The following is a 21445-nucleotide window of genomic DNA, read 5'->3' on the forward strand; positions in this document are numbered from 1 at the left end:
ATCGATTGTCAGATGAAGACTCCTCCCTGCACACGGACTTATCGTCCAAGCATGGAGTTATTCATTTATTTTTACTTGTTTTCCATATTAATGTTACAATCTAATATATTGCGTTTACTTTGTTTTTAGATACTATGTAATGTATAACGTTTTTGAATAAATTGAAATTGAATTGAATTGAATCATCATGTTCTCGTTCAATTGAGATCAAAGCACCATAACTACTCTCTCATTTTTACGATCATTCTTCTTTGTCTCGTCTCTCCATTAGAAAATAAAATATACTTTGAAAACATAGTATATATAGAAAAAAACCATGTTTCTTATTTTTTGTGGAGCAAATTTATTTTTCATTTAAATAACGTATGATATCTTGGTCATAGTGATGTTTTTATAAATGTTGTAATGCCTATGCTTTGAAAGCAGTATGAAAAATTCAATTTACTAGATAATCGCACTTTCATTCAACTTGCACCATGTGAGTAACAAATTATCACTCACTTGTTTCGGAGCGTATTTTGTAACTCAAAACGCTGTTACAGTGTGTTTCTGCGCTGGTGATTTTGAAACGAATAAAACTCTTAGGAGCTGTGTTGGATGGGTTGGTTACAGGCCGCAAAGAGCCAATTCGGAACACTCGTTTTCCATTAAAAAGCCTCAAATCTGCAGATGGGGAGTCAAGTGCTCAACAGTCCAATTCCAGTTCATCTGTGCGAGGAGCGACGTCGCAATTCCAGTAACGATTGCTCATCATTTTTCGGCTTTTTTCTTCTAATTGGGAAACACGGATGCGATTAATTGCGGTTGTCAGTGTGCAGAGTCGAGAGTCGAGAGTTTGGATTCGATCTTGGACGGAAGATAAAGTTGAAGATATCAAAAAAGCCGAAAAACGAAAGTTTGTGCTGGTGATTTAATGACTGTTCCGCAGCGGAAAAGCGGCAGCCGAAAGTCGCAGCGGCCGGATTACAGGCTTAGAGGCACGCAGTCGAAATGAAGCAGCCTGTGAAACGGGAAAGATGGGTCGATAAATTGTCCCGTAATTTCAATTTAGGGAGCCTGCCAGTCCCTAGAGGGCAGGGGTTCTCATACGGCATATTACATGTCCATGTTAGAATATCTAGACGCTATATTCGCCATGTGCCGTATTTCTAATAGAAATTGGATTGGCAATTTACCTTCTCGGCATAAATTTTATGTTCAAAGGAGAATAAGCCTTGGAATGAATTTTAGCATAATGATTACTTACTACCTACTATAGTCATGATGCTATTATTCACTTCCACACCAAACTTCTTATCAATAAGAAACAAATAAAAAGCATCACAGAAATCATATAATATTTTTTATTTGAACTCCTTGAAAGTAAACAGTAAAATAAATTATAAATCGATAATGTCAATTTACTTCATGTTATACAACGTTTGAACAATTAACCTTCTGGCTACTATATGTAGTATTGCTATGTCCCGGTTCTTCTAATTATATCTCGAATTGCGAAGCGGAAATATGAATAGTCTTCAGAAGGGAATTCTTTACAAGTTAGTATTGTCAATCTGTATTAGGATAGCTTTTTTGCATGTAAACACTGGAGGAGATCTAAATGATTAAGAGGTATTGCATATTCCTGAGCTTCTCAGAAACAACAATGCATTGGAATTCACTGAGAAGAATCAATCAGAGCAGGATTCTTCCACTAGTAGCCTTTAGAACCGAATTTAGTTTATACAATACAAAATACAATAAAAAAAGTACTTATAGTACTTTAATCTTCACAATTCTCTCAAGCTAGGTTTACACTAAGGAGCAGAGCTACATGTAGCTCAGCTATATAGCTCTGCTACATGTTCAAAAAGTGACACTGGATATCTGCTATATAGGCCGGCTATATAGCAGTTTTAAGCCTATTTTCTCAGCTATATAGCAGAAAATGAGCTATCCAAAATTTGCGGTAAACATCAACGAGAATCTGAGCTATATGTAGCTCTGCTACATAATATAGCTCTGCTACATGACAATTTTTGTTTATAGCAGAGCTAGATGTAGCTGCTCTGTCCTTGAAGGAAGGCTGCCGCAGCTGTTTACTGATGTTTGCAGCTGTTTAGTGCCTGCTGGGTTTACATCAGATATACTGTACTCATTTGTTTCCAGAGTGCTAGTAGGTTACTGCGCATTGCGAGCATTTATTTTTGATTTATATATTATTGTGCAATAATGGAGAGAGAATTTGACTGGAATAGAGACAAAATTATTTAATATCTTCTTTCTCTTCTCTGTGCTGAAAATATCACAGTAGCTGCGGCGAAAGCAGCGGCTGCTGCAAGAACTACCTTCTTCTTCGGCATCTGGCTGGGAACTGAGCAGTGAACAGTGAGGATAGAATGTAATTAATTATATTGATAGAATGTTATGATAATTACATTAATTATTAATGTAATTATTACATTAACTACAAATAGCTCTGCTACATAAAATTAGCGTTAAATCTACTTATAGCAGAGCTATATGTAGCTGACAGAGATATATTATGTAGCTCTAAGTTTATATAGCTCTCCAGCTACATAGTGTAAACGTAGCTTCACTTTGAAATTGAAAAAAACCCAAAATATTTAATAAGTGGCACCGCATAGACAAATACAGATAGTACTCTACTTCCAGTTTCAACTGTGGTCAATTCTTCCTTCCACTTTAGATCTTCAGAGGAGTTTTCAACGGTCTTGGAAAATCTGTTCTCCATTATAATAACATCGGAGAAGTATGAATTGAGAAAGCGAGGGAACCCATCTCTCCTTTATGTTGAGAAATCATCGTTTTTATTCTGGTGAATGGGACTCTCCAACGAAGCCTCACTTTTTAATGAATTGCTGGAGTATAACACCGAAGCAATATATATCAGTGATCAGATTGACAGTTGGAGAGCTCGAGTCCCCGAGATAAATAATAGAGTTGCATCGATCCGAGCGCCTCCTTCAAGCAGTGCTCAAATTATAAATTCGGTAAATTCGAACGGCACGGGAGTTCAATAAGCCGCACGGCGGAGGATTCGTTTCACCTGGCTCAAGAGCCGAGGCAAAATGGAGAGTAAGGACCGGAGGTAGCCCTTTCACCGGAAAATTGAATGTCTGCATTTTAATGGCCGCCTTTGTGAGAGTCCAAATAAGTCATTAAAACTTCTTATGAATTTCATGAAAGAATAAGAGCTCGCACTGCAAGACGTTATCCGCTTTGCCCTTTCGATCAATGTGCTAATTAAGACTTAGGACTTTCAAGATACAGCTGCGGATTAAGCGCCGCTAAGAACTTGAATCGCCCCAACTTCCTCACTGAAGATTCGCACTCACAAAAACTATAACGACTCACATTATTTGGAACAACTCTCGACTTCTCATTCAAAGCAATGCTCAAAATTGTTAGGCGTGAGCTGTTATGAAGAATGAATTCTCCGTAGGCGCTCATTCTAGAATGAGGATATTCGAGATTTCTTCTCACCTTTCTCTAATAATTCCATTAGTAGACTATAAACTAGCTATTTGAAATTCGAAAACTCATCTTTTCCCAGCCCAACTGTTAGTTTCGGTTACTAATAATTGTCAACAATTTCATCTTGTTCAATCGTAGAGTAAACAGTCTATTTAAACGAATAGTATGAACAAAAAGTTTGATCATTCTATGGTTCTATGAATGATAGAGGTATGTGTTCTAAATTTCATATTAGATTTTAGTATTCTGTTCCAGAGATTGAGATACTACTATAGGAAGTAGTTTGGAATAACAAATGCATTCTTCGTATTTGAAATAGAAGATAATGGATATTTCATTATATTTTCTCTATGGCTTAAATTATGGAAAACTTTTTCACAAAGTTTTCATATCCTGCACGGCTTGCTAGAAGAATGAATGCTTTCTGTATTTAGCATGCGAATCTTTATCTGCTAGCCAACAAATTGAACCCGTTAATCTATCTTGTATAAAATTTTTGAATGTATTAATATTGCAAAATTTATTGAAACTACTCATAATAAGTGATGAGCTGATCATTAACTACTGGAACATATACGATAGAGTTTCATGAAGTGATGAAGTTTTCTCTTAGTGGACGTTTCTGAATAAATTTATTGGGAACAAAACTTGAGTTTTGTGAAGAATGGGAAGAGATTAATCGCTTTCCACTGCAAAAGAAAATACACTTGTAGGAAGAAATGGTCTTATTTAATTTTCTTCCGTCATCCCATTCTTTTGATTTACGACAGACAACAAAGTTGTTGGCAAACTACAGAATTACCAAGCTGATTAATTAATTAATTACTGTTATTCATTTGTGAGTTCATTTTCTTTCGAAACTCTGAACCCATTTTGCTAACAACAACTTGGAAAACTGCTTCTACTTTAGCTATCATAATTTCCATAATGGAGTCTAACTCATGGAGAGGATAGAACACTGCTTCCTTTTTTTGAAAATGATTCAACCAGTATCAATTTTCATCTAATCAAGATGATAAACAAAATTGTGAAGCGATTCTAGATTCTAGGGTAAGTACCGGACTTCTTCTGCAATATTACTAAAAGGGAACTTCCTTACACAAAAAATATTGTAATACATTAGATAATTACTATCTAAAACCAGTTACACACATCGATTTTTGGACGTACGATTTTTTGCCATTCTTATTGAATTCTAGATTGAACGGAACTTGACAAATATCATCTGTTTGACATCATTTGTTTAATCTAATAGAATTTATGAGGACGGCAAGAAATCATACGTCGAAAAATCGATGTGAGTGTAACTGGCTTAACAGTACACAATAACCTATTTAAAGATAAATAATAAATTATCTTCCTCACCGGTATGATTTGTGAAGAGATCAGAATGGAAGGCGAAAGATGATAGTCACTGATACGCTGTGTTCCTCTGCAAAGTGAAACAAAGATCAATAACAGTTTATTACTCAGAGTTCGACAATCAAGAGCTTTTATAATTACTTTGTCAGAACTTGCTGAAATATCATTGAATGAAGCCGAAGCTTCTACCGAGGCTTGAGTTTGTGCCTATGAAGCCTGGAAATTACAAATGTCACATTTCAAAGCGTGCCGTATCATTTGGAGGAAATTACTCAAGTTTAATTATCGTTTAATCGCTAGAGCACCAAGCATAGGCGAAATTCGTTGTGGCTTCCACAGCAACTTTCCAACTTTGGTATCAACTTTGGAGCATCTTCATTACAATTATCTGCCTTTAATGAAGATGCTCTACCACCAAACATAATCGGAGGCATAAATACAATATTCTGCTTATTTAGGCGTTTCAACTGTAAATACTTGGATTGGAAAATTGCACTCTCAACTTAACTACTCTTCAAATATACAATTGCATTAGTTAATTGATATAAGACTCCATTATCCGGTTTCATACAAACTTTACCTTGACAACCTGGCAAACTATCTTATTACTCAATCAAGTAAAGTTTGATTCAACAACCACTGCTTCTATTCACATTCACGTTGCTTTAAACTCTGTGACAAATCGATTGATTTCACATCCCCGAAATTATTCATTAAAGAATTTATAAACAGTCAAAGTAAAGAAAACAGTTTTCAGTGTAAAATACAACTCATAATCTAATCAGAGGCAGACAAACACCCGTTATCTGACCAATAGAGGCTGTATTCACCAAATTGTGTATATAATATTTTTTTGGAAAACTAATTAATCAAGCCATATTTTATTTGTAGTGTTCATCATTTTTAATGACAGTTTGAATGTTTTTGAGGTTGGAAAAACCCATCTCCATAACCCCCAAATAAAACAGAGCTTACTTGTACCAACAACTTGAGAATTCAGAAGGCAGCTCGCTTAATAGTTATTAGCAACAACCAACTTTGAATACATTGTTTTTTTCTTAAATCGAAAATTTGTCTGCCGAATAGGCCCATATATTTATTTATAGAGTTTTCATTCTTCCCCAAAGCCTCTCTATAGTCCAGGTTATATATAGTCGTTACGGATTGATATTTAATCATATAAAAAACAATGTAAACATAAGAAAATATTTATTGTTGATGTTACAAGCATGTTCATTATTATATCAATTTATGTATTTCTTTCTTTTTAAAACTTATGTTCTACGTTTTACAAATCTGCGCATTAGTTATATGAAGCTCACAAAATTAGCGCCAGTACGAGTTCTATATTTAAACCGCCTTCATTACTTTCTCGAATAGAATAGAATAGAAAAATCGTTATTCATCAGACATGTACAAATACATATGAATAGCGTCAGTTTGAAATTACATATAAGTCTTAACTTACTATAGTTGGTACACGAAAAAAAATCAAAATAAATCAATGATTGCTGTTGTCCAACTCTTGCAAAGAATACAGAGATAAGCTCACCAAATATTCCTTCAGATTCTTACCAAATATTTTGATATCTTCAATTAACTTTAAATTGCCTGGGAAATTGATAAAAAATTTTCTTCCTTTGAAGATTGTTTTTTTTTCTCAAAATGATCCAATCTATGTCTCTCAATAATTAGGCCAAAACGGGTATTATAGTTGTGAGTCTGATTTCTTAACTCTAATATATTGGACTGCTTCCTGAAAAACATGATCACATCGAATAAATATTGACCATAAATTGTTAAAATCCCAAGTTGAGAGAACAATAATCTTACTGAGTCGCTTCTTCTAAGGTTGAACATTATTCTAATTGCCCGCTTCTGTTGTTTAAGAGTTTTATCCAAATTGCTTTTACTCGTACTGCCATATATGCACAGGCCATATGCTAAATGCGCATGTATTACAGCATAGTATACTGACTTTAGTGTTTGGATACTACACACGTTGGACATTTGTCTCAGAGCATAAAGACCAGGAGATATCTTCTTTATGACATGGCATACATGACTATCTCACGAGAGATTGCTATCCAATAACAGGCCCAAGAATTTCGTACTATTTCTAGTTTCTAAAATTTCCCCATTTATAGCTACATTTGGACACACTGACTGGTTCCTACTCTGTCTTGTTGAAAATGGAACAACCATAGATTTGCTTGTATTCAGGACAAGATTATAGCCATTCAGGTAATCATTAATCGCGGATAGGCATATAGTGGATGAGAGCTCCACCTCCACAACTGATTTTCCAGAGAAAATTATATTTGAATCATCCGCTTAAAGACAAACTGAAGCTTGATCGTGGACCACGCCAGGCATACCTGTGATGTAGCACAGGAATAGCAATGGACCCAATATGGAGCCTTGAGGAACCCCATACTTTAAAATTCTCAGTTCAGAGCGATAAAGATGTCTATAAATATAATTTGGTGACTCTTTTGAATGCTCTAATTCAACATTTTGTTGCCTGCCTTCCTAGTAGGACGAAAACCAAGATTGCTCCTTTGAGATTTACTTTCATAGTTTCCAATTTTTTCAACAGAACATCGTGCTGCACACTGTCAAATGCTCGACTCAAATCTAAAAACGTGCCAATAACTTTTCCCCCTTGTCGATAGCGTCAATGACAGTGTTTATCAAATCCACTGCTGCAGTAATGGTCGATTTTTTTGAACGCAAACCATGCTGTTCTTTGTCTAGTATTATATTGGTTACTAAATAATCCATCAACTGAATGTATACAATACGTTCATATATTTTTGAAAAAACGGATAATGTGGCTACTGGTCTGTGACACTCAGGATTTTTGATATCACCTTTTTTAAATATTGGTATCACTTTAGCTGTTTTCAATTTATTAGGAAAATGGCCTGAAATTAATGAGGAATTTATTATATGTGTTAAGGGTCTAATTATTGCCGGCAAAATCTGTTTAACAATAGTCATTGGTATATCATCGGGTCCAGTAGAAGATTTATTCTCAAATGACATTACAATTTTACCTAACTCAAACACTGAGATAGTTTTAAATTTGAATTTCGAGTACGATTGGCAATTTTGAATTGGTCTAGAATTATCAGGAATATTCGGTATCACAAAGTTATCGATTGCAGTCACAAAAAAATCATTAAATACATTACTTTCTTTAATAGGATCGGTTATATGCATTCCATCACTTATTACACTTATATTTGAGATATCCCTATTTAGTTTCCCCACCTCAGCATTTATGATCCTCCAAGTTACTCTATTCTTATTCTTAGCATTAAAAACTTTTCTGTAAAAATATTTTTGTTTTTCTTTTCTCATTAAAATCTTAAGAGCTTTTCTTTTGGCTTTAACCTGCAATCTAATATCCTCTGCTTTAGTTTGTCTGAATATTTTCTCTAATTCCAATAGCTCATTCTTCATACTAACTACTTCAGTATTCAACCATAATTTACTACTAAGTTATTTTTCATTTCTAAACATTTTTGGAAAGTTACTGTTGAAGTAGTAAGAAAAAATTGAAATAAACAAATCATATTTCTCACTAACTGGGGATTGAAAAACCTCCATCCAATCTAAACGCACCAGCTCATTAAAGAACATTTCCAAATAACATTTATCAAAATTACGACTCAATTTCTTAGTTAGTTTTTGGAAGATAACATTCACATTGAGGATCTCGAGAAGTTGAGCATCGTGATCAGAGATATGAGTAACAATACCAGATACTCTTAAACTCTCATCATTGATGTTTGTAATAAAGTTATCTATGGCTGTTTCTGAACTAGTAGTAATTCTAGTTGCAAAATCGACTTTGTACATTATATTAAACAATTTAAGGCTATTCATTAACTTATTGTAGACATTATTTCTCTCTAGGACATTAATATTTATGTCTCCTGCAAGAATAACATTTTTATATTTCAATTAATATTTCTAGTTTCTATAGAAACGGATCAAGAAAGCAGTGCTAATAGAGGTGTTCTATATAAGCATGCAAGTACGAATGTAAAATTGTTTTGTGTAAATTCTGAAATGCAACATTCAAACTCTTTTTCAGTCGTGATAGACTGAATTGCAGGTATGTTGACAGGTTTACATTTGGAAATATTATTTTTATGTACCAGGATCATAACCCCACCCCCAATACTATTAGTCCTAGAAAATTTTGAGATTAAGCGATAGTTTGGTAAATTGAGCACTTCCGTTTCTGCTTCTGTCATTTTAAGTTCAGAAAGTGCTAGTATCTCAGGTTCAATCTCATAATTAATCTATTTATGTTCTTGTATTCGCGATTATGTGTTTTTATATTCTATTAAAGGAACATTGTGGTAATTTATAGCAGCTCACAATACGAAACTTATTTCAATAAAAGCTTTAAAGTTGGATTTATTTGCACTACTCAATTGGCGTATTTGTTACGTCATGGGATCTGACCAATCCCGAATAATTAGTATGCAAATTTGGAGAGCAATTATTTTTTAGAAGAAACCCATGTGGAAATTGAGAGGAGAATGCTCGAGGCCATTAGACAAATCATCGTGTAGGATACAGACCTGGTACACATACTAAAATTTTTAAAGCTTTAATTTCTGTCTTAATGTAATTCAATAATTGTTTTTCCTGTTTTAAAAGTTATTTTAAAGTTCCTAAAATCATATGTGATATTAATTTTCACAAATTAATTTAAAGATTCCCTAAAATTCAAATAGTGAGGTCTGATCAATGAATTTCGCCACGCGTGAAGGATCCAGACAGTACGAAATATTCTACGGCCGAATATATTTAAACTACCAAAACGGAAACAAAAGGCTACGTAAGTTATTCAAATATCTCAAAGGGGATCCCCGCTATTCTGCGAAAATTATACAGCGTATAAATTCGTCATTTTGGGAAATGTCATGACTGTAGCTTTAAGGGTACCGAAAATTTGAATAAGTCCTACCTGATAAGTAAAATTTAATATTCACGCTGTACTTAGTTAAAGGGTCAATTTCCTTAGGCGAATCTCACCCTGAGGTATTAATTTTCCTATTCATTTATAATATCATCAAATCATATCTTTTGTAAAACCTAGTTGACCTACTTGTCTCTGAATGTTGTATGACCCTAGTTTATTTAAACAGTTTAATAGCATTACATTTCTATACAGTAATTGCTATTTTAAAATTCAATTTCATTATTATTTATTATTTATTCATTATCAGTTCTTAAATACATTTTGTCTAAGCAATTTATGTGCAAATTTAATTTTTTGCTATTCAGTTATTTATAACGATTTCAGTATACATTCTTATCTTTTCCATTTACTCCTCTGAATTTATTTCATTACACCTTCGAATTCGTTCTTTCTTAATATTCTTGAAAATCCTAATTAGTACTGGAACATTATTTCATCTGGTGGTAGATGGAAGTCGATATCCCCATCAATAAATAAAACATTTTATTGGAGATATCCTCAAAAATCAAATCAGAACGACTGCAATCAACCTACCATACCGAGGTGTATTGGATCCAGCAGTGACAACCGGCTAATGCTCCAAGGGGAGGTGTTTAATCGCAAAGACAGCATCCATATTAGACTCGGTACTCGAAACATCTACTATTTTGGTTCAAGGCAGTGCCATACTATTAACCGTAGTATTTGTCAGAGACCTGGTCCGCATGGAGTTGCCATTTGGTTTGTTGTCTCATGATTTAATATCGCCTCAGCGATATTACAGATTATTCATTATAAACAGGTACTAGATTTTAAGTATTCTGGTCGTTATCTAGTGAGTGAATTTATTCCAAGTTTTGAATCTCTGCTTGATCTTGGTGACAGCATTGATTATAACGAGCAGATTCAGATCGAACTGCATATTAACATTGAATTCAACTTGATATTATTTCATTGTACCTCGAGCCATAGCAACAATTCAGAATATAGTAGTTCCAATATCGGCTACTTTATAGACCGTCAACCTACCAGTTTAAGAAATTACTATTCAAATCAAATCTTTTTAGTATAATTATACTGTTCCTTCTGCCAATATCCCATTGCTTCAGCCACGGGCCACGGCCTATGCTATCGCATACCCGTACAAATCAACATAACCTACCATTTTAATGTACCAATAAATAATATACTAGGGTGCAAGGGAACAGTAAATCATGACGTATAGACCATGTTTTTATCAGACACTACAACTATAATTGCCTGAAAACAGCGGTTGTAATGACGGATGTGACTGACCATTACAGTATTGCACTAGACATTTTGAAACCAATAATAATCAATTCAGTAAAAAAATACGTAGAATACATTGACAAAGAATCTTTACATGAATTTATAAGCAATTGTGATTGGAGGGCTGTCACTAATGAACAAGAATTAAATTCATCCTGTAACATTTTCTTCTCCATTTTAAATAACTTTATAGAAAAATCTACAAAAATCAAGAAATTCAGCAAAAGGGAAGTAGAACTGAAGCCCTGGATGATGGAAGGTTTAATAAGTTCAATTAGAAAACGGTAAAATATAGTCCTATATAGAACCAGCCCTTTAATCAACAACTTGAAAACTATTATATAAATTACAGAGATAAACTGAATTCATTGAAACGGAGAACCAAGACCCACTACTACAAAACAAAAATTTTCGATTTTAAAAATAATCCAAAACTTTTCTGGCAGACTGTGAATGAATTGTCTGGTAAAAGAAAAATCAAAGACCCCTTTCCAATGGACCAGTACACGGCAGGAAAGACAGACAGGAAAGGCAGGGGGATACAAGAATGCATGTAGCTGAAGAATTCAATGAATATTTTTCCAATGTGGGAAGTAACTTAGCTGATAAAATAAACCTTATAGGCCCACCGGTAGTAAATGACTCAGAATACGCAGTAGACTCTAGATTGATCCTACACACTATCGACAAGACAGAGTTGCTTAGTTATGTGAATTCCCTGCGCGGCGGTTCGGCTCCTGGGTATGATTGTATTTCTGCTGAAATATCCTGAAATCCCACTTTGAAAGCCTATCTGATCCACTTCTGCATATCATCAACTTGAACATCGCTTCGGGCGAGTTTCCTGACGCCCTCAAAATTGCAAAGGTGAGTCCATTGTTGAAATCAGGAGACATAACTGAGAGTTCAAACTTTCGTCCAATCAGCCTACTGATTGGGATGAGGGAGACTCATTAAATTGGTTCAAATCTTATTTCAGTAACTGTAAACAGTTTACTGTTATAAATGGTGGAAATAGCCAGCTGAAACAAGTAGAATATGGGGTGATTCAAGGAAGCTCCCTAGGTCCATTATTATTCTTGATTTTTGTAAAAAATAACCTTGCAAGATTGAACTTGAATAGCAGGATCTATCTATTTGCAGATGACGCTGCTGTTCTGGTTGGGGGGCCTGACTGTGAATCCGTACTGAATAGGGCAAAGAGAGACCTGGAGTCATTAAAAACATGGTTTGACCATAATTTATGGACACTCAATGTCGGTAAGACAAAGTTCATGCCGGGTTTGAGGGGGCAAACTGCATACATGTGGTAACATTAACAATTCCTCTTGTAACTGTGAGTCAATTGCAAGGGTAAGCTCTTATGAATATCTAGGTGTTATTATTGACAATAGATTCAACTATACATAAGAACAATATATTGCATGATAATATGTTGCATGTATAATATATTGCAATTATACATAAGAACTATGGCAACATACATATTCAAAAACTATTCTGACATATGTAATACTATCACTCATAATTATATAACAATGAGAGTAATACATAACAATATCCAAATGCCTAGGGTAAATAAAACCATCTTCACTACTAATTCATACTACATAGCCCATGTTCTGTTAAAAAACTTACCTATAGCTGTAACAGACTCCATTAACTATAAAATATCGGCATTCAAAATAGCAATTGAAAAGTGGATTCGGGGTATCGGTAGAGGCGAGAGTTGTGAAAGATTGATTACTTCAGAGTTTAGATTCTAGGGATGGATTCAAATGAGCTAAAAAACTGATAAAATCATAAGACTACACATTCTATCACCGGTCACTACCACTGAATCTACTGATTCTCTCTTTTTGAGGTATGTGTGTGTGTGTGTGTGTGTGTGTGTGTGTGTGTGTGTGTGTGTGTGTGTATGTGCAGGTGCTGGCGTTTTCACGCCTTTGTGGGTGATTTGTTTCTTCGTCTGTTTGTTGGGTTTGGATGGGGGGAACGTCACTTATAGGAGGGCAGGTAGGGTTTTCTTGGGTTTCTAGGGGGTGACATAGTGATAGGGGGGAGGAATGTAGTTTCTTTCTTAAGGGAGGGGGGGTTTAGTGTCACTATTGTGCCACTATTATTGAAATGTCAGCAGGCTCAACCGATCTATGCAAGTACTGCGAAATATATATATATATATATATATATAATATATATATATATATATATATATATATATATATATAATATATATATATATACCTATTCCTATCTTAGACTCATTCTCGTACTCAGGCAGTAATGCCTCTGCGAGAGTAAATATTTCTTAATATATACTTGCATATCTGCTTTCATTTCTGTGGTGCTGACATTGTCTTATTTTTATTGTAAAGTGTATTCTTATTATATGATGTAGGCTACCACTGTAATTGCTTGTGCGACTTGAGAAATGAATAACTTTTTGAATTGAATTTAATAATGTACACTTTCATAACCTCAGAATTTACGATTATTTTTCTGTGTTATCTGTGTCCCCTCGGGAGCAGAATTCCACAACTCATCCCGACTACTATTCAAATCTTGAATTTATTGCGAATAAGGTTTCTAAGGAATATCGTATATAATGTGAATGCGGAATATAATTTATTGTTTGAATCTTCCCAAATTCGCTATACTTTGTTATTGACAGCTAATTGATATTATAAGTCAAAAAATTATCGAATTCTAAACAGTCTGAAAAATAGCAATCATTTAAATAAATTTATCAATAAGTGCAAAATATAGAAATACTTGCGACAAATGTAACTTAAACGGATCCTTATTGATAAGTATGTGGATTAACAAAAATTCAAATACATATTATTATTAAACAATAATTCAAATTGAATGCTGTAAATCATCCCGAAGACTTCTGCTACTACAAATATTGACAACAGGGTAAACAGCTAGATGGGAATTCGATGACAGATACTATCCACCAATTATTTGCCAGCCCGGGAATCGAACCGGGTACCTCCTAATTGCTAATCAGGTATGTTTGACCCACCAAACTGATAATCTCTGGATCATCTAGCTGTTAATCCTGTTATCAATATTTGCAAAAGCAGAAGTCTTTGAGGTGATTTACAGTATTTTATTTGGATTTTCGTTCAATAATAATATTATTCATTAATTAGCATTTGAATAAATACAATAAATTTCTCATTAATTTCCATCTGAATTAAAATACACTTTATCGATGAAGAGCAACAAAAGTCTTTCACCCTGATCATATTTTTTATTCAAAGCCTACAAATAATTCGTCAATTTATTGAAATTTTTCGACTAATCCGAATGGAATGATAGTACTGAATAATAGAGAACTGTAGCATAAAAAATTATAATTTTAATAATCAATAATATCAAAAATAATAAAAAGTTGAAAAACTAATCTCGTTTAAAAAAATTATTAAGCTTTAATAAGGGATTTCAATGATAGGATTTGTGATAGCCCACTCAATCTTAGCTAATAGCCAATAACCACTCAGAAACTAGAGTTTCTCTTGGGGCATGCAGACTGATCCCTGAGGGCATTTAAGATTGGAGTGGATATTCTCACTTACTCTAGAGACTTACTGGATGTCATGACTTGTGATTGCAAAATCAACACAATAAGCTAAGGAATACATGATTTTCCTGATCTGGAAGATTTGAATCAATGAAGAATAATAACGATAAGAATAGGAGTTTATTTTCCTTTAGTAAGCACTTCTCCAGAATATCAAACAACGCGAACGCATCATAACATCAAAAGTAACATTGAAGTGCATTCCTATTTATTGATAGATTGTTAAGATCCATTTGCGATTTGAAATCATCATTAATACAATAATAATTTGAAAATTTCAAAATAAGAAATTAATTTAATTAATTCTTGATAATTTTGAAAAAATTTAGTTTTGATATTATTTTACGAGAGCCTGCTATTTCACAAGAATCCTGGCTGATAAATTGGCAGAAACAAAGAGAGAATATGAATTTCGTAGGTACATTATGAGTAAAAATCCATCCCAACCATGATCCCTTGTGGAAAAATATTTGTGTAAAATATTGAATCTGCCTGGTACAAACATATATGAATACTTGACTAACAATCCTAAAGAAAAATGCATATCCAATATACTGTATAGGTCCAGGAGTTGCGCATTGAAGCGTGTCAATATATCTGTAGCAAGCCACAGATAATTGAAATTACAGAGTTTTACATGGTCGAGTACTATTAGGGGAATATAGGCGCACATCTCGCCATAAAAAATAGCAGCGAAGGTTGAGGCGCAAGTGAAGTCGAGCAAAGCATAACTTGAACTAATTCATTATTCAAAAGGAAAGGGCCTGCAAGCCCTCAAGCAGCCCTCATCATGCGCCTCTCCCCAATTTCATTAAAACTAGAAAGTGAATTTTAGAAAATCAACTTCACCTTCCAGACTTTTTCGGTTCATTAAATGAGCAGGTGAATAGAATTCTGCTACGTTCGTACGGAATCGAGGAAAATCTATTCCATTTTTTTTAGGAGTTACATTAGATATGAATCTCTTGAAATAGAAAAGGCAGCCTAAATAGAATTTTTATCAGATTTTCTCGAGAAAAATTATTCAAATTTCTCCTTCCATCATAAAAGTAATCAATCCAGTAATACTCACATCTCGCAGGTTTCGTTCACTTGAAATTTGAATTGATCATTTCAATTGCCACTGCCATCATGTGGTTGATTGACGTTATTCGATTGAAAACATACTTTTCCAGATTTTTTCTGTAGAGATTGTGACGTTATATTTGGCATCGCATGTGCCCTGCTTGGCCGCAGTCGGTAGAGCAAAGATTTTTGAATAAATTCAATATTTCTGTGACTCCTGAAAGAAAAATACCAACAGGTTCTTACCAGCTCTTCTAGGAGCTCAAATAATTCACTGCTTTCGATGGCTGCAAACGTTGGCTGCTTTTACAGTTCACAGTTCTTATGACTGATTTGGTTGACTCCACAAATATAGATGCAGGAGAGGTAAATAGATATAAGGGCTCTGATTTTTGTACTAGACAATATGGTATCGTCACCAATGCCACTCGCCACCATCTGACAAAGGGGTCAGCAGTGTAAGATGATACCGAGCGGAATCAAAGGCGATACTCTTTCAGAATACCTTATGAATTCTATTAATTTGTATTGCTGCTGCAACTTAATACTATGACCCTTGAGTTCTTCCAAATCGGATGCGATGGTTCTGAATAATTTAAGTGAATCTTGAGAATGTAATATTTCCAATGATTTAATAATCAATGCTGTACATCGCCGATTTATCCAACTTATTCGGTGAAGAATATAGTTGGTTGTCCAAAAATGAGATCAGCGGGCTCGCTTTGCTCGCCTGCATGTAGACCTCAGCGGAATCTCTGTATCGAATTTGAACGTATTATGTCAATTTGATCTCGAAAAACACCTGTTACTATATCGGCGTATCTTTGGCAAACAAAATTCTTCCACCTCAGCTAAACCTGTGTACTGAATTTTTTAAAATATATTTCCATCAATTATTGAAAAAGGTGAGGAAACGCAGAAAAGCTGAGAAAACACTGATTTTGGCTAATTGGATAAATTGGTATTCAGGAGGTCCTGGATGAATGCATTTCAATCTTCAACTTGGTGTCAACCTAACAAAGTCAACTCAACTTAATGCCAATCTGACAAAATTTTCAATTTAGTTACCAGAACAACTGTTTTGAAGAGGTACTCTCTCTAGATTATAGTTCTATATTAACATATGGTATGGACATTTCAATTATAATTTTAAGATATTGAAATAAGAAGAATATACATGCTAAAAGAACCTTAAACCCTTAAAAACCACCCTTAGAGTTGAAATATTGTCAAAAGATTTCTTAGTGCGCCTCTAAAGGGCCAACTGAACATACCTACCAAATTTGAACGTTTTTGGTCCAGTAGATTTTTAGTTCTGCGAGTGAGTGAGTGAGTGAGTGAGTGAGTCAGTCAGTCAGTCAGTCAGTGAGTGAGTGCCATTTCGCTTTTATATATATAGATTTATATAGCTCAGTTGTCGACTTGCTATTGCTTGTGAAATAAAATTTATAAATCTTACTTCCAATAAATATGAAAAATATAAATATTAAAATATATCTCAGGGCTTAGGTTTGGCCTCTGGTGGAATTCAGATAGATCAATTTATCTTATGAACATGAGCTTCATAAAAATTCTAATAAATTACTAATAAAAAAGATATATGAGTGAGCACATATAATAAACCAAATATTAATAAATATTCATCTGTGCATACTTAAATATTTACATCTCATAAATTGTTCTTAAGAATATTCCCTTTATGTTTTAATATTTGCACAAATTTCAATATAAATTTAAATATTCAAATAACCCTTCAACGAGCTAACTAGATTTCGTAGCACTGAGGGCCCTCCTTAATAACTTTTCAAATAAACTCATGTGTTGATTTTTCACAATAATTATGATGGCGATCTGGATTCGTTTCGATGTCCTAGGCCTTTTCTGGTGGACTGCTGTCGTCTTCTCCAATGGGACTATTTGAAATTTAATGACTCATGTCATACTACAACCTCACTGAGTCTTATGAAATTCTATTTTTAATTATTCAAACAACTTGACTTTTAACGCAAAAATTATTTAAAAAGGGATCTAGTCTTGTGCTCTCAAAATTGGTGTGTGTCCCTGGTGACCTCTGGCAAGCAAGTGGTATGGATCTCCCCCTATTCTTTTACAACCATACTTCCGACTTTTCAATTTACATAAAATTTAAATATTCACTCTCATTGGTGGATTTAAAATACTCCGCTATGACATAATTTAGTACTGTCAAATAGTCCATACAAAACTGTCATATTATTATCTATTGAGTGAATATTTTAGTCTTAAACTCTTATATTACATTGGTTACATAAATCTATACGTTCTATAAAGATTACAAATTTTTATGATTTTTATAAATAACATGTGTACATTTTAAATTCAAACGTTTTTACCGCTGGTCAAATAAGGCATTGTGATTGGTACATCCCAAAACTGCATCATGTGTTATTGCGTTGAATAAAGTTAAATCCTATTTCCTTTATCTTTTTGTTTTGTTTTTTATATTTTGTTCATGCTCTTTTGATACAATAAATATTTTTATGTTTTCTTAATCGCATTTTTGTTTACATTCAATTGGCATGCTTGCTCACTAAACCCTCTGATCCTAGTCCAAGCGAACGCCATTTATAAGCAACTAATTTGCCACAAGGTGTCTGGCCAATTCTCAAAATATACGGCTCGACCGATTACTAAGGTCGCCGACTAGTTAATACAAAAGAACCTGACCTCAAATATTATATATTATATTATTAAATAAATAGCAACAATACTTTTATTTTCATTTGGCTGTTCAAAATCATAGCCTTGAAAGCCGTTATTATCTAATCTAGACCGTTGACACCGTAACTGGTGATAACCATTTTCAGCTTCTTGCTCTGAGACCTATCAATTTCCTTTCAGTACAAGATTTTGGGGAATACCCAAATTATATCCTTACAAGATGTCATCAGAAACATTTAAAACTATGATTGAACGAAAAATTTGTATTGGACAAAGATATTGAGATAATGCAAACATAGTTGAAACCTTTTTTAAAAGTATAGTGATGTATAATGTATACATGGCAGTAATTTTTTTGTCCCACTACTATGAATATCGCAAGGAGATCATCAATAGAAGCATTCACAGCCGGATAGTTTTTTCAAATTGAGAAAAAAATAACAATGAGTAAGAAACAAGGATCATGTTTTCTCTGATTCTCTAAGAAAAACTTTACCTGTCTTGAAAATATTTATATCTAACATTTTCAATAGCATTTCCTCTCTGGAAGATATGTTTCATGAATGGCAATAAATTTTCCAAGGCGGAAATGAAATCTGAAAAAGAATAGACATGAGGCTAATAAGGATGAAACAAGAGGTTAGAACTGAAGTACATTTTCTAAGATATTTCCTCTATTTTCTTCCCTGCCCTGTGAAGAAATAATTGGCTAGCACCTTCCTCTCTTCACAGCGGAGACAAATGACGACCTTCAAAAGAAAACTCCATCTTTGTCCGCATCGTCATCAGCATTTTCTCTCCAATTCAAGTTTTTCCGCCCACTTCATTTTTCATCGTGCGCCCCTCTCAGGCCACCTAGCTAATCCTTTCCCACCTCATAGAGGCATGATTTATCTCACCAGCCAGATACATCTTATTTACACTGGATAATTACTTTCTCGTTGAATGGCCAGACATAAATTATCCAGCCGAGGTTCTCAGCTTTTCCTCTCCACATAATGACCCGGAGCTGACAGCCGCGTCCACACCCTCAGCTCAGTGGCAGTTTTCTCACCAAAAGCTCCAATAGGAGCTTCCATCATCATCAGCTCTTCTTTTCAAAATTGAAAACTTCTTATTGGGATTAAAATCGTTGATGACGAGCGAATTCCTTACCACCACGATCATTTTTTTCCAAAAAATGGTTCCCAATTCTACATTTGTCAGACTAATATTAGTTTAGTGAGAAATTAGTTGTTGAATGAAACAAGAGAGATGGAGTTATATGATTAGCATGACAATCTTTAAGGGTCTATAGAGGCATGATGGGATGGATGGTGGACCTATGATGGAATATAATTTCATAGAAATCGTCTTATTTTTTCATTCCATTCTTACTTTCTGTCGATAACCTAGAAATAAACATCTACATTTTCACTTTTTTCACATTCATACATCAAATTTTGGTTTGGAATATGTATCAATCCAACTTATATTAACCATCGACAGAGTTGATCCTCAATAAATTCCTATTCCATCAATGATATTATGAATACCTATTTTAAATAAAATTGGAAAATGAAGCATGGCGGTAAGAAGTAAACATTGTTTCATTTTTGATAGAATAATTTATCAAGACATAAATATTCAGTGATCGTCAACATTGGAAAGATCAGAACGTTGTATTCCTTGTATTAAATACCAATACTACTCCTGCATAGGCGATTCCAATAAAACTGTTGGCAAATGTCCATTTCGATGCATCAGACATATCAAGCTGTCAGTTGGTGGGCCTTGTAACTGACAGCAAGTGATTTGATCGATATACGGGCGAATTAAGAATGTGTCAACTGTCAAAATGTTGACAGAGGATGCAGGCTTAGGTTAGATTGGATCGGAAAGTAGAAGGATTGAAATTTTTCGCCACAAGTAAGTACGCCACATACTTGATCATGAGTTAATTTAGGCATAGAAGGTGTACTCACAAAAAAAAATCCTCACATCTGTAAAAAAGAGAGAGAGAATAATTCATAAGATGTTTCCGATGAAAGTCCACAATAGAGGAATGAAATGAATATTATGTATACAAAGTGTATATTAGATTACAAAGTTTCTTTTTTTAGGGATACTTTTAATATAAATGAAAATATAAATCTCAGTACCCTTTAAAATTATTTTGTCACATGTTCCGGACATTGATGCCATTTTCAAGTCAAAAGGGTAATGAGATTCATATTTTTATTTATAGAATACAAAGTGTAGCCTATATTTATCTTTTTGTGTAGTTTGATATTGTGGTAATTATTCATATTGAATAAAAAGACTAAGAAATTGTCAAAACCACAGATTTTATTGAAAGTTAGAAAGACCGGTTTCTGGTGTTACACCATTGTCAATCTCTGAGTTCATTGGCAATTGGCAGTTTAATATGTATATTTTTAACTTATATTTTTCGTAGAATTTCCAATATTATCTTTCTGTTTTCCCAAATAAAAATGTAAATCAACCATAATACCAGTCATGAATTAACTGTACAGATTCCGTATAATCTTACACATGGGCCGTATTTGAAATATTAAAACTGTATATTATACTTCCTGTATTGACATTTTTTTCTCTGTAAACTGTGAAACAATAAATAACAATGCTTTGAACATTCATAGTGTTTCGAAAATCGTTATATCTAATTAGTGCTTGTTGATTCCACATCTATTCATTTTGAGAATACAGTAGTGAGATAATAAATGAGCATTGTCGATGTTATTACGGGAAGAATTAACGTAGTGTCAGAATATTTTATTCACTCGTATATATTTTAGGGCTTGTCGATTTGCTAGCTATTAAGGCTCGCAATCAAAAGATACTCATTAAAAGTAGACAAAGCATCCGAGCTTGTAAAAGTTCTATTGGAATGAGCTTACATTCGTATGAGTCTTGCTTGTTTATTTGTTTATAGACCTACAGAGATGTAAACCCGAGTGCATAATAGTATTATTATG

The 21445-nt window shown here is 33.9% G+C and overlaps 1 protein-coding gene across 1 annotated transcript in view; it reads right to left on the minus strand.

Moving 5' to 3' along the window:
- Positions 1-21445, minus strand: part of LOC111044522 (Ig-like and fibronectin type-III domain-containing protein 2) — a 325827-nt gene that overhangs the window by 274114 nt on the left and 30268 nt on the right. The window contains exon 2 of the mRNA XM_039423891.1: positions 4843-4909. The gene's annotated coding sequence lies outside the window, so the exon portion shown is untranslated. The remainder of the gene's footprint in view (positions 1-4842; positions 4910-21445) is intronic.

Source organism: Nilaparvata lugens, chromosome 1 (genome assembly GCF_014356525.2).
Source record: "Nilaparvata lugens isolate BPH chromosome 1, ASM1435652v1, whole genome shotgun sequence".
Taxonomy (NCBI): Eukaryota; Metazoa; Arthropoda; class Insecta; order Hemiptera; family Delphacidae; genus Nilaparvata; species Nilaparvata lugens.